A 15959-nucleotide genomic window follows, 5' to 3' on the forward strand; every position below is an offset into this window, starting at 1 on the left:
TTGTCCAGGTTGGGGATGGATAGAGGATCATAGTGAAGAATGAAGTGTCCTTATAATAGAAATAGTTATCTGAGACCATTTTGTCTCTGGAAACTTAACTGTGGGAGGATTCAGATCTTATTTAATTGGGGATGAATGGAGAATAGTGGCAATGAATCAACGTGGACCACAGGAGCAGTTTTACATAACGCCATTTAGAAGAAAAAAAAAGCAGTGATTTGGTTTTAGTTGTCTTGTTCTTTAGGAAGAAAAAGCTGCAGTTGCATTTTTCTGTCTGAAGAGAAATATCATACAGGAACTTTTCTGGCCCTCAGGGAGCACATTTTCTTCACTGACTAGGGAAAATGCCTAATAATCAAATGCGGCCTGCAGTGTGTGAGGCCATGGTGCTGCAGGGCAGGCTATGGCAGTGTACAGTATGTGGTGTTAGAAGTCACTCACTCTTGCTCTTGGAGAACCATGTAATTGAGAACACACAGACTATTTAAAGGTTGCAGGCCTGTGGAAATTCATTGTAATTCTCTTAATAGCTCAGGGACATGTCACAGTTTTTTTTTTTTTTTTGGTGTGTCAGTCAATCTTCAAGGACATGCTTTCAGTTTGTTTGTTTCCACAGGAGGCCGGTGGCCGGTTTTCATGATAGTTACTGTCCTGTTCTGCACTCTTCTGAAGGGCTCCATTGTTCCTTATCTGATGGCCTGACTGAGTGTAAACCCCCCCCGTAAAAGTCAGAGCATTTGAAAAATGACACCAAACCAAGTTGTTCTGAGGCTAAAATCAGATACTATTATAATAATTCTTGTGTCAGGCACCTCTAAAGCAGAATCACATGGTGTATTTGTAGTAGCTAAAGCAAGATGTGTATATAGTAGCTTGACATTTGCTTCTACACTTGCTCCTTCACTTGGCTGTGAATTGAAAGCCCTCACTGTATATATTAAATTACTTCTCCTCAGTTGATTTTCATTAGACTCAAAATGGATAATAAGTGTTGCCAACACGACTTTCCTGAGGTTAGCCCTCTTGTCACTATGGCTTGTTTAACATGTACCAGCTGACTGTTATCACACAGGTCCTACATTCCTTTTGTAGATGTCACTGTTTTGATGGTGTTTCGACATGTCCTCTGGCCTTGTGTTTGTTAGCTTCAAAGGCTTCTCTCAGGCCATATGTCAGGTGCTTGTTTTCCAGTTTATCTTTTAGCTGATTATGGGAAAATGCATGTCATCGTTGTAACAGGGAAAAAAAAAAATCAGCAGTGGACAGTTGGCTTTGATAAGTAATACAAAAAAAAAGTTTGATTCTGAGCTGATGCATCTGTTACTCAGCTTAACTCTGGATCAACTGTGATATTTTGGTCACTTGTTTTGTGAAACATAACAAAACTCTGGAGGAGGGTTTGTTGTGAGGAGATGTTTTATTCTGTGGGAATTATCACAGAGGAAGTATAATGTGACCCCCATTTACTGTTTATACCCCCCGTTTCCTGCTTTCTATGACTGGAATAACCTAAAGTTGTTCCACTGCTGAATCCCTCTGGCCGTGACCCAGGACTGGTGGGGTATGTGAACTGCATGTACAGCCCCTCTAGGAACACAGTCCCGTTTTGGACCCGACATCAGAGGGGTTTTTTAGAATGGCTGCTGTTAACTCAGGACATTGGCTCTGAGCTGTAAAGATCAACTTCCTGTAGGACTCTGGCTAAATGCTGTTCACTCTTTTCATGTATGAACTTGTATTTGTTTCCATTGAGCTTTGAATAGACCCTGCTGTCTGCTGTAAATACACCACATGCTGCCTATATCTGATAACTGCATTATTAATGAAATAATACTTAAAAACTATGGAACAATTTAGACTTCAAAACCATTTTCCATTTTGAAACAAATGATGACTTTAGTAAGCAAAAGCAATAAGGCAGAACATTATACCTGTGTGGTTTCAAGGTCTATGTTTATTGAAGTATGCTGCATCCTCATGATCTAACTTTTTTAGAGGCAGAATGGTTAATATCCCTTTGTGTGGAGGGAGCGTTAGTGCTGCAGCATTTTGTATGCATATACATACTGTAAGTCATAAAAAGAGCATTTCTCTTATGTTACAAAAACGGAGCTAAAGTCTTTATAGACAAGTCTTGACACTTGGAAACTATCTTAGCAATGCCCCTGGGTAGTTATTTTTGGGTCAACAAGACCAGACCCTTATCTAAATGAATAGGGAGAGAGCCACAATTGCACTTTCAATGGTCAACAGGACATAAAAAAACCTGCATGTGTAGAATCTGAAGTCAATTCTGATTGCCTCAAGATGAGGTTACAAGGTTATATTTGTACGCCTCTGCCAAAATTATAGTAGGCCGCAAAATGCCAGACACCAAACAGCACAAGGCCGAAGTGTCTAGAATCTGAGAAAGTAATTCATAGTCATGTTCTAAATACATTGCTTGTTGAAAGCAATGTTACTATGGAGATTTGGAAGATGAGGGCTACCAGGATGTTACAGTGTTCACCATTTGTTTCTTTTTATCAATGCAGTGATATGAGACTGAGTGACTGCATCATCGCCAGTGTGACTGGACACTGTGGTTTGCCCATTTAATATACAGTAAGATGTTCAGTGTATTGCTCAGGGCTGTGGCAGTCGCAGCTTCTCAAGAGCTCTGGTTCGGATGATGAGATTTTCCTGGTTGAGGAGCCTGGCGTGAAAAGTGCACTGTTCAGCAGCCTGACACTGTTCTCAGAAGATGAGTCCTCCCTCAATTTTGTGTTGGCGAAGTGGAACGAACTGCTGGCCTCAAATAAAATACCTTGGAGTTAAAAAGAAGGAATTATGACACTTGTGTTGCCACCCAGTACATTTTGGGCCCCACTGCGCTCTTGGGCCCATTCTGTTGTGAAATTGGACCAACTGTTGTCTAGAGATGCACCCTGCTGCTGTATTAAAGCATCAAGAACCATTTGTATCCATTTTGCAAGACATTAACAAGACGTTTATTTCTTCAGAAAATTGGGTTCTTAGAGTCATTGTGGTCTTGATTTGCAGGTTTCTGTGCCATTTGTCCAGTTGCTGGCTGTACTTGCACATAACAAATGTCTCTCACATTTACTAATGTTTGTGTAGTGCCTCTCTGAAGGTGTTCACACTACTAAATTGTGGCTTTTCACATATTTGGCTACAAGAGACTTCAGCTCAGAAAGGGGTGGCTTTTGTGTTGTGACAGACTCTGGGATGAAATTTGGCTTTGTCCTGAAAAATTGGCAGATAATCTAGGCCTAAGATAATTCAAAGCTATATTTTTGCCTGTTTAAACAATAAAACAACTTTTCCTGTGGTCTCCTCATGCCAATAGGGCTTTTAGTAAATAGGGCCCTACCTTAAGTGGGTTGGCGCGTGAGAGCTTGGCCATGATTAGTGGCCCACTTTTGAAGTGAAATCCTTTGGCCACTCTCACCCTCTCGGATTGTCAGATGTCACGTTTGGGAAAAAGTCCATTTCACTGAACTCTCGGTTTACACTGTCAGGACAGACACAGGTCATTTAGCATCAGCAGCCCAGAGGACCTGTCCTCCTGTCTGAAATGAGTCTACTAGGCAGAGAGATTGGGAAGTGAACTGCTTCACTTTTGCAGCTTACGAGCTGTGGTGACTGTAATGCAGATCTGCCGGTGGATGGGTAGGTAGTGGTGTGTGTGTGTTATGTAACACTAGTAGGTGGCTGGAGTAGCTGTGCGTGAGTGTGTTTGTGGTGTGCATGTGGTGGTTTCTGGTTGTGTGAAATTTCCCCCCACACACACAGGCCTTTGCCCCTGACCTGGTTTGCTGTCTGTTGAAAGCTGTAGCCTGAGGAGATGGCTGTGCTGGTGTTATAGGTTAGTGTCTTTGGGGGGGTAGGGATGGTGGCTGTATTGCAGCAGTGTCATGTTGTGACGAAGGGTCAGGAATTTAAGTTGCTGGGGCTGGCCTGTTGTCGAGGAAACCTCTCAACACTGCAGGTCTGGGAGAATCATTCTATCGATCTCAATTTTCTAGGATTATAACCACTTTTTTTAACTTGTTTTCTTCGTCCTCTCAGTATCTCTGTGCTGATAATTGACCCCATATCGCACTGACTTCTGGCTTAGACCCCTTTGTTTGCTACTGGTGCGGGAGTAGACATCCTTATTTCTGACAATGAAAGGATCAGACCTCATCAGATAGAGTACCCGGAGGGCAGATCGACCTAAAGCATCTCCACAGGTTCGGTTGCAGCACTGCAATCACACGTGAGAGAAATTTTAACCTTTCAGTCAACCGCAAACATTAATTCATTCCCTTTCAATATCTATTTAGTTATGTTTAAGGTCACAGTGAGATGGAACAGGCAGGGACATGTTGTCATTGGATGGCCTCGTTCTGCAGACATGCACATTAACACTGACAGGCTTCTCAACTTATTCTGGAAATAAATGAAATATCTTTCGGACTGAAGGTTGGAGTCGGACCAAACAAGATGTCATCTTGGTCTCTGGACATTTATAATGGGCATTTTATCGGGAAATGATTATTTGAGAAAGTAGTTGGCAGATTGATTTAACTGCAGCCTTGGAACAAATGAACTGTCCACTACCACTACCTAGCCTGTTTTTGTTTTTTGTTTTTTGTGCTGAATGTTTTGTTGGTCATAGAGTCTGAGGATACACGTATTTGGCTGCTGGTGAAATTAAACAAACTCTTATATGATGCACTGTGTGAATTAACTGGTATGCTGATGACTCATTGAAAATTGTTCTGGTTGCATATGACCTCGTGCTGAGCAATGCAACACCTCAGTCTGCACTGACTCAAGGACAAGGATAGCTACTGCAAAGCCAAACATGGAGCGGTTTTGGATGACTGTGAGTTATTGGACTTACAGTGGAACCGAGACTAAGCACTACACACATTAATTTTTCCTCAACATGGAAGCAGTTTAGTTTGTTTGGTTGTTTCTACGGAGCCTTACTCGAACATCCTGGATAATTTGTCCTCTTGTGTCCATCTGGAGAAAATAACACCCACACTTAGCAGTATTTTCTGGATCCCTTGATGATGAAGAAATGTTCTGAATGTTACATAATAGTAAAAACCTTTTTATACGTTACCCTTTATCAATCATCCTCTGCAAAATTACTGCAGTAGCAAAGCACGGTTTTCTATCTACATGTGAGGCTATACTCCTGATGTGATTGTTTACTTAAAGGTTGCCTTGAACTTGTACTGGGTTTAATATTTAGTCTGAGAGACCTGAATGACTCTGGATGGACCGAAAATTGCAGTAAATGCAGGGCAGTGACAAAGAAAGTGTTTTGACATACTGTCTGCTCAGTGGCATTCCTCTGAGATTTCTTGGTATGTATGTCAGGCTTGTTTCTATCAGGTTAGACAGAAGTAGGGAGAGGGGGCAGGGGTAGATGGATTAGATGGATATTAAACTAACTCAATTAAGCATCTGCAAGTCAGCAGATTTTGTGGACTAGAGATCGAACAGCCCAAGCAAAGATTATCTAAACTCAATAAGGAACATCTCTGATGGCCGTGAATCATCTGATATCTGATATTGTTAAAAGATTTAGCTTGCATATAAGTGTAGCATTCCTGATGTAATGCTGCAAGTCAAATCTGACACTAACCCACAAAAAGCCCACGCTGTTATGAAATGAAAAGTTTCCGGCTTTGATGTGACATCCCCGACTTATTTTTGACATTTTACAAAAAATGTGAAAGTGTCAAACATATGGGGGACTCGTACTGGATAAATCGTATCCTGACAACTTGTGTCTTTTGTGATGATTTCATGAATTATTCATTTGATAACATGAGATACATTATTCAGATCCTTTATTGAGTTCCCTTAGTCGGATTGCAGTGTCATGAGCAAGTATCAACAAACTGTCAACAAAGTAAACTGTCAAGCGAACACACTGATTATTACACTAATGAAACAAAACTTATGCAGGTGGTTGGTTGGGAATTTATTCTGAAAGGTGCCAAGCTTGGCGTCATATTACAAGACAAATTAGAGTAAATGAGAATTTAACAATGACAATGAAGTTGATATGCGCTAACAGCACACCCCTAACTCACTATTTTTGGCAGAATAACAAGTCTGTCAACAGATTTCTCTATTTTATCACAATAAGTGTATTAATGGCTATACTAAACTGCTGTCAGTGATCCAAAATGTGTGGATTTAATCAGTGATCCATAATGTTTGGATTTAATGGACTAGGATTGCATATGTCAGCATTTAGACTCCGGGGTCATGTACCACTGGATTAGGATATAGGCAAATGGATAGAACTGATTCATAATGAAAGACCTGTCCTAATTGAGTCACTCACCTTAGTCTGAACTGATTTATTTTCAACTTAACATCTATTGAGCTTCTAATTGATTTTCTTTCTTTTCTCCCTCTTATGCCTGCGCTACCATTGGAACATTGTGATTTTCAACATCATGCAACTCTGCAGGTAAGCCTCACAAACACAAACCATTATGAACACACAGTCAAACCATGACCATATTGCCAGATACACAGATGTACAGTTACAGTGCTTGTTAAATGACACAACTGGGTGGATGCATACAGAATTGGAGGGTCAGCTAGCCTGCCATACTGGGCAGAGTTTCACCTCCCATCTGCTCTGCAGAGCCTCCAGCAGACACAGCTTTGACTTACTGCCCTTTCAGCCTCTGTATTTCTAACAGCCAGCTGTTAGATTGCATTAGTACCTGTGTATCTGCGAGGCTGTTCATTGTGGCCACAGCCATCTGGACATTGTGTGTGACAGCAGGTACCCTGAGGGTCACAGGACCCAATAAGATCTGAATAAGAAGTACCACAATAATTGCTCTTCATGAGCTCAAATACCCAAAGAGTTTGAACATCTCTGACATGATACAAGACCTTTTTCTCAATGCGCAGTCTACCTAGAAACCTTCTGATATGTTGACTTAGGCGATTTTGCCTTCTGATCTGTCTGCTCTCTGTGCTGAATAGATTTCTAGTTTGATTAGTTCTGACATATGCGCTGCAAAAGGGAAAGGAGTATATACCCCTGGGCTGATTATAAGCAGGGCAGTGCTGATGACGTAGGGAGAGGTCTTAGGAACGCATCTTTCTGGATCTTCATCTGGAACAGGGGGGATTGCTCATAGTGATAACCACCAGAGAGGATCCCAGATGGGTTTGCCATCCTCTCAGCTGGCCTACTTCCCTACCACTCATCACACATAGCAATTTGTCCAATCCGCCTGCTCTTCTTCTCATGCTAAGCCAGCCATGTAATTATTGTGTACATTTTGGCCGTGCTACAGTGGGAGACACTTGTCTTACTGTATGCTGAATTTCCATACGGTTGGTACGACAGTGCTGCGGTCAAGGCCTTGTGAAAAACAAGAAAGTAAGAATGGGAACAGAACAAATCTCCATAGAAACTACTCCACACAGGAACTATGAAATTGCTGAAGGCTTACGGTAGCATTGTGCAGCTTTTGAAAATGAAAATTGCTCCCCTTCTTCTTTCTCACCTGCATGGTAACACATGCTATGCCAATCGATGTTAGCTCAATAACACGGCTTTGTTGATGGCACAGACTGTAACAAGTAGGACCACAATAATTGCAGGTGAGCACAAGCACCTGCGGCTGTGTAGTTGCCATCGACATGCATATGATCACAGGCAGTTTGGTGTGTTGTACTGAGCTGGTGGAAACGGGGCAGTGGGTTTTTTTTTTTTTCGTAGCCACTTCACACTTGAAAGGAAAGCCACAGTGTATCAGGAACTGAATGCAAGCCTGTGATCTGAGCTCACTTGTGTTTGATTTGTGCATCTGTCCATTTATATTGTTTTCTCACTAACCTAAACAGAAGGACCTTTTTTTTTTTGAACTGGCCAAGAAAGAATCCAGGGGGAGTGAAATTGGAAACCAACTTATTTTTCAGTTCTAATAAACCTGGTGTCTTTTAGTAGAGTTTTAACACGTGGTTCCTCCAGTGGGACGCTTCGGACTGAGTCATATGTCATTAGAAATATTTTTCAGAGCATTAAATTTGATCAAACGTGATTCATCAACTTAATTTGCGATTTATCATTAACCATCTGCACCTGCCTGAGTATTTATCATTAAACACGTGCACAATGTGGTGTGTCGGTCTAAAAGCAACACCTACGACCCTTCAGCTCTGACTCAATTTAATGGACTGATAGAAATCTCTACGGTCGTGTTGCAGTCGTGGGTGAGAGGTGTAGGTTTGAAGATCTACTTGGCACCTGCAGGATGATTTGGACTTTGTTTACATCTTTTAATTACTTGTTATCAACATATTGACATGGAGAGTGCGGACTTGGCATTGCCTTGCATGTGTAATAAAAATCTAATATATTTTAGGACAGTTAATGGCCACGATGCACGACTGACAATTTGGCTAATGTGCATATTATGTAATAATTGCTCTCACCAAATGTACCAAAGTATTAATCAGACATCAAACCTGTCTTCAGTAGACCTTATGAAATAATTCAAGCAGATCAAGGTTTTCTTCATCAAATCACACTAAATATTGAGAATATAATCACTCACGACTCTCGACACGCTACTGTACTTCCCAGTTGATTTTTATTTGGTGTTTCTAAGAGGGAAGGAAAAAATTGAGCACACCACCATTACAAGGCGGAAATATATATAGGCTTTCAGATATTTTAAGGATATTTCAGCTTTGCTCACTTTGCAATAACATTTTCTCCACCAGCTGAGAGTACGACTGTGTGAACATCTATGGTTGTAGCTCTGTGAGTGATCAAAATATTGGAAGAAGTGAATTTTTGACTTGGTATAACACAAGAGGAAAAGTTGTTGGATTTGTTGGCTACATGGATGTCTACACCAAATTGCTGGAAGCATAATTATAAGTTGCTGTTATTTTTTGTAGCCTACATAGTTGACCTCTTATTCATTGGCACTGAAGTGGACTACTGCATTCATTATTTGTAAGGAAGTCAGTGTTTCCCATACATTAATTTATTCGTTATCTCCCTATAGCGCTGTTTCTCCGTTATTGTCATTCTCACACACACACAGAGAAGCGCGCATGCATGACACTAGTGCATGGTAAAAGCGAAACTTGTACGGTCCGATTGCTGTGAGACTGTGGCAGGGGGTTTGCGTTTTAGCTCTTAAAGGGATAGTTCAACATTTTGGCAAATTGGCCCACTGCCATAATCGCTATAGTCATAGCAGTAGGTTCGTTACCTTTATTTGTCAGTGTAAGCTATTTTTAGAACGGAGGAGCGGAGCGTCAGGCTGCTCAGAGCTACGCTATGGAGGCTAAGGGAATTTCTTGGTTTCCCTCATCAAACTCATCAAATACACAATCCCAAAACTCCAAAACGCTTTCGTGGACAAGTTGTGACCTGCACAATCACCACACTATGAGATAATAATGGAACGTTACGAAACAGAGCCGTTTTCGAGGTAAATACAGAGACTGCTTGCTGAAAAACTGTCCCTGAACGCAACGCGCATCAGCGGTTTTGCATGAATTTACCTCGAAAACGGCTCTGTTTCGTAATGTTCCATTATTATCTCATAGTGTGGTGATTGTGCAGGTCACAACTTGTCCACGACAGCGTTTTGGAGTTGTTGGGTTGTGTATTTGATGAGTTTGATGAGGAAAACCAAGAAATTCCCTTAGCCTCCATAGCGTAGCCCTGAGCAGCCTGCCGCTCCGCTCCTCCGTTCTAAAAATAGCTTACACCGACAGTTAAAGGTAACAAACCTACTGCTATGACTATAGCGATTATGGCAATGGGCCAATTTGCCAAAATGTTGAACTATCCCTTTAAGATAGTTGTGAAAATCACATAATTTACTTAAAGACATATTGTAATATGATGTCGGATCAAAGAAGAAAATGATTTTAAGCATGGTTCTAATCTAGGGATTTTTGGCTGCCTTTTTTAAGATCACACACTATACAGTTGTAACTGACTTGAAGAGATGAGGCTTGACAACAGCATCTGGTGATGGGAGGCTTTTGTGATCCCGACAGCTCCAGTCTTTCTGTGCTTTCTTTGCTTTTACAGTCCTGTTTCTGTAATGACTATACAAATCAAGGATTTGACAAAGGCGCACGGGCACAGGCAGAACAGAAATCATTCATCGCCACCCTGTGGAGTGGCTCATGGCTTCTCCAGTTGAATGGAGTTACGTAACATCTGCAGCCTGGTACTTAAACAGGCAAGTCATAAATCAAGCTGCACAGTCACAACAATGCAGCAACTTTTGCCTCAGTCGTTCAGAGTGCTCCTCATCTCTTGTTCCTTTGTGTCTTCCACTTCACTCTCTCCTCCTCCTTCTTTTATGTAATCTGGAGGAGATAGAAATTAGGGGGATGATTGTAGCATTTTTATAAGACTACCAGCCTTAATGATTCATGACTGTTCTCGGGCTCTGAGAATTTGAATATTGGTAATGATAGCAATTTGACTTAAAATGACAAAAAAACCCTTTGTCTTCTCCTTCGTCTCATCACCACTACTCTTCACATTTTTGTACTGCAGTGCACTCTGAGCCATAATTTGTAGATGGTTTCTCTTTCTTTTTTCTTTTTTTTGCAAAAGTTGCCACTTTTCCTTGTCTCATCAACTTTTCCAAATGAAGGGGGAAGCCTCCGATTCTATGTTTCCTACTGTTTTCAAGCATTCTTTCAGCATCACATCGTAAGACTTTGGCGAGAGCATCTCTTGAAAGTTTTCCAAAACTTGGAGAAAATAGAAGCTGATGCAACTCTTTCCATGCTAGTTGAATTTAGCATTTTTGGCCAGATGATTCGCTTTGCCGGTCTTGGAGTGTGAAATTTGCTGTGACACACTCACTCTCTCTTTCTTTCTTTCTCTCTCCCTCCCCGTCCTCTTTTCCTCCATGTTATTCCGTCTCTCATTCATTCTGCCACACAGTTTGCATCAGTTCTTCTCTTCTCTTTCTTTGCGTTTTCCTTGTTCTCACACACAGATTTACTCATACTTGGAGGGCTTAAATTATTTCAAGGTTTAGTTTGCACTGCTGTTTTCGACGAAGTATTTACAACAAAACTCAAATTGAATGTGTTTCCAGCTTTTAGGGGAATGTTTTTTACACAAAGATCTGCCCACTCTTAATCGGTTGCTCTAATAGAATTTCATTATAACTGTACAAGTTTTCTCTCTGGTTTTTCTTTTTACTAGTTGTCATTTATCGAATGAAGCAGAACAATGCCTGTGCAGATGTAAACAAATCATTATTTGGCACTACTTTTTTTCCACTTTGTTGTAATTTGTGTAATGGCCTTCCTTAGTTTGTTTTGCATTGACTTTATAGCACCCTCATAGCATCATGTCGTGTTACTAATAAACAGCTTAACACCTTGCTTAAGCACAGAGACAGGGGAGCATCCGGTCTCCGTGGCCATGCCTGGCATATAACAGGAGGATGAGGAGAAGAATGGGACTCAGCCACCGGATGTGTAGTCAGGAACCAGTCATCACTCTCTTCCTAATCTCTCTGTTCACCCCCCTGTTCAACCACCATCTGGAGAGGATGCCAGGGACTGGCCCGGTGGCAGAATTAGACTCACAGGCTCGGAGCGCTGCCAGGCTCGAGAGGAAAATCCTGGAGGGAAAAGGCCTTTTTGCAGTTCATGCTTGTCTGTCCTGCGTCCTTGCTCTGCGGTGTTGGACAGCAGCCTGCGGTGCTGACGTACACTGCCCTGCCTCTCAACAAGACAACATCTAGCTCATCTGGCATCCAAAACATGCCCGTAAAACCAAATCCCCTGATCGTGGATTAGTCACAGGCTGCAGAGAAGCATCAGTTTAGGGTGCGTTGCAACCAAGCTGCACCCTAGATCAATGCAGTTACTCTTTAATCTTTGCCTTCTTGATATTCTTTGCGTTGCAGGTTTCATTCAACGGAATAAAACGGCTTTTCTCGCTCCCCATCCTTTTTTTTTTTTGCGGTAACCACCTAATTTAAAGCAGTTAAGGTCAAATTTGAGGCAGAGGTGCGTGCTCTCTTTCTAAGCTCTATTCCCCTGGAGAGCACTGAACTGCAGAGAGCTGTCTCTCTCCAGATAATGAGAGTGCTAGCTACCTAATAGTCAGCTACAAAAATAATGAGCCCAAAGACCCACTGAGCATGTGTTCATATCATGTGCTGTACTTTTATATTGGCTGCCATGTGCCACACACTTTACTAATAATACTGTTCTTGCTGAATATAATGGAGAGTGCATCAGATGCTGTCAGCTTTGACCCTCTTGTCATTTGATTCAATACAGGTTGGCTAATTGGTGATGTGAGCAGTGATAGAGAATGCAGTAATCCACTCTCCATGGTTACCCAGGTTTTATGCTTACAGCAAGCTACAGTAAGGAACATTTTGTCTCTGACAGTGCGGTTGGTAAGCCAGATGGAATTCAGGCTGCATGGAGAAATAATTTTAGTATACTTGAGTGCCAAAGCATCTGATTATCTCCTTTTCTGCACCTCTTTTACTTCATCACTACTAGTGGGTTAAACATATCTGTAATAAACCAGAGGCCACTGCTTTGCTTTCACCTTTTTCTACCCCGTCAGCTCGGTGTTGTGCAGTGGAGAGCAGACGGAGGCAGGAAGTTGTGATAGGCCGTTTGAGAGGGGTAGGGTTGGGGTTTGCCAGTGTTTGTGTATGTGTGTTCTCAAATGGCCGGTCTTGAATATGAGCCATGACTCTCATCCCATGAGAGACGCTCATCCTCACTGATGAACTGCCTCTGATGGATTCCCTCCCCCCTGCAGTAATATGGGTCACGGTCATCAGGGATCCTCAGATGATAACACAGATCCGTCAAGTCCAACATGACAAGCAGTTTACTCAGTGTTGGTATTTTTTTTATTTTTTTTTGTAAACAGCCTGTACAGACAGGGCAGAAGCCAGGATTTTAGAAATGGTCCCACCCACATAATCCTCTGCATCCCCAGAAAACTTTCAGAAGAACATTTTATGTATTCACTTGACTGGTCATTTACATATAAAGACTTCATTTTCCAATATGAAGGTCTGGAGCCCTTTCTACACTGTCTTGGAGTGAGAGCCTTAATAGTTTCTCTATTGTTTAAATGGGCAAAGAATACATTCAATCACATTTAAATCTAATTAAAATATGATTAAAACATAATAATGAGCTCATAAGGGTGTCTATCTACAAGTTGCAGAGACTCCCCTCAGGTTGTTAACACAAGAACAAATATGGAGGACATGACCTCAGTCTTCTCAGGCCACTGCAGCTACACCTCCATGCGACGCACATCTCCACGTCTGCCGTCATATCATTTTAAGATCTTACAGGTTTTAGGATGGAAAATTGTTGGTCTTACATAACATGGCTGCACTTTGTTTTTCTTTTTCTTTTTTCTCTCTGCTCCTTAATTATGAAAACTGAGTTTCAGATGCACAGTTTTCATAATGATGCTGCAGTATTCAGGATTTGAAGTCTCTGAGTCTTGTCTAGACAGAACGCAGTCGGGTTTTTTATGTTTTTGGTGAGAGGATTCATGTGTTACAAAAACATGGAGGCCGAAGTTGTTCTTTTCTGGTACAAAAATCAATGTTTCTCTGACCTGAGGGATAAACAGTAACTGAGTCTTCTGAGTTGGTTCCTCAAACATGGGGAGTTGTTGTTTTTTTTTGTCATTTAGATTAATTTACCAGCAGGAAATTGCTGGAAGTTTAGAGAGGGTGAACATGTTTCCATTATAGATAGAAGGTAAACACAACATATTGGTGTTTCAGCTCTATTCAGCTGTGTAACCAGGGCCATGGTAATTAAGGCTTGGCGTGCCACCTTGGATTTGTACACTATGAGCACGTATTGTTTGGTTTGTAAGAAAAACAGCATGGAGCAATATGGTTTGTCTTCCCATAATGCATCGTTGGTCTCTCGCTGTGAGAGCAAGGCTTTCTCTTCTACCACTCTCTCCCTCTCCCCCTCTCCCTCACATTCGGCAAGGGTGAACGTGGGCGGCTGTACAGAGCATGACAGCAGCGCTCTGGTGAATGTAGACTAGAAATGAGGAATAAAGAAATACACCCATGGAAACACTGAGACAGTTTAAAGGTGCTTGTTTGTCTTTGGGGCTGTGGATGTGCAATTGTTGGGCCGACAGTTGTGTTGCACCACCATTTTGTGGTGCGTTTTGTGTGCGACACTCTAGCTTTTATACAAAGGTTCATTGCGTGAGGTTTTTAATTGAAAGTGAAAGTCTGTCATTGACGCAGATTTATTATACTAATCTGCGGCGTTGATGGTTTTCTCTCTCATGCTGGATGTTGTGTCTGTGTTTACGCCAGAGGATGTTTGCATCCCATAATGCCTTTGTTTCTATGTTTGCCTTTATGTAAGCATCCTTTTCCTTCCGTCGTCTGCACTCCTGCTGTGATTAGTGCAGCGAGGGGCTCGGCAACAGTGACACTGATGAGCACAGCATCAGCCTCACTGTGTGTGTGTGTGTGTGCGTTTGTTTATGGTTGTGTATGCATGTGCTTCGTAGTGAGTTTGCCTGTGCATGTCACGCCCCCTTTGACAGAGCGCTGGCATTGATGAATGCAACAGCAGCTGGGTTTAACTGAATGTTATTTGTGATTCTGCCTCTCTGTCTGTTTTTTTTCTTCTTCTTCTCTCTCGATTTCTCTCTGATACAAAACCCAACGACTGATGGACATTTTTTTCAATTTCCTAACCCATGTTATTTTCTGATAGAGAGAGAAAATGGTGTTGGTTAGTCGGATGGCTGCACAGCAGTCAAACAGGGTGTGGAGTGGAGGCTGCCATGGCTTGCTGGGTGATGGGTGACCAAAAAGCAGTGGAGAATGGATTAATGAGAATAGTACCATGAGATGCCTCTAAAATGAGCAGCTTCTGAATTATTTTAATTTCATTTTAAGCTTTAATGCACCTCCAGGTCCTTTTTAATATTAAAGACTAACAACTTTGTCTCTTGGGATCTTGTATGCCTGATTAATCCAACGTATAGTTTTATGGATAAATCATATCATCTCCCATGAACATTAGATTTCAATGCATTTACTACCATGACTGAACAGGTAAGTTGGATCTGCTGTTATGTAACTGAAATGATGCCATGTGCTGATATCAGGCTTATTCTGTGTTTGATAAGTGATTTTGATCAGGCCTTTGGCTTTTTATCTACAGGTATAGATCACTGTAGTGGAAACAGCGCAGTAATTGGAATTCAGATGATACTTATCTATCGGAGCTATTAGTAGATGATCTCCTCGTGACCTACTTTGTGAAGATGGAGGACTGTGGCAGTTTTATTACTTCTTGTCATCTGTAAGATGGATTGAAAGCAGTGTCCTAATGGCTGTTTCCCTAATTTTCCAAATGTCCCTAATGTCAGATCCCACAATTATCTGGTGGAGTCTGAGGAGTTAAAATGTAAGCCTCAGGTTTGCTCACAGGCGATGTGGAAATAAATTAGTGAATGGACGGATGAATGAAAAATGAGCTGCTGAGCAAATAAAATGTAAAATAAAATTTGTCTTGACACTTAAACAGGCACGAGGGTTTTGAGGTTGCCTAGGCAACTGGTTGCCTGTGAGATGGATGGGCAAGTGGGTGTGGAGTCAACAGGGGTTTGTGGGCCGGTGAGAGCGGAGGCAGGCGATTGGCACACAGGCGCAGCGCATGCCGCACAGGGGCCTGCTGCTGATGATCTGACAGTGGTGTTGACCCTCGTCCATCTGCTGGGAAATAAGGAGGGTCACAACACTGTGGCATGTTGGGAATACACACACACACACCCTGACTTGGTGCCGGGCCACGGCAGGAAGCCGACCGCAGTTTGTGAAAACATCACAATCAGGGAACACCTGGTGGAGCAGGATCTGTCCTCTCTTCAGCCT

This window comes from Trachurus japonicus, chromosome 17 (genome assembly GCF_045865225.1).
Source record: "Trachurus japonicus isolate A0001 chromosome 17, Traja_1.0".
In the NCBI taxonomy this organism is placed as follows: Eukaryota; Metazoa; Chordata; class Actinopteri; order Carangiformes; family Carangidae; genus Trachurus; species Trachurus japonicus.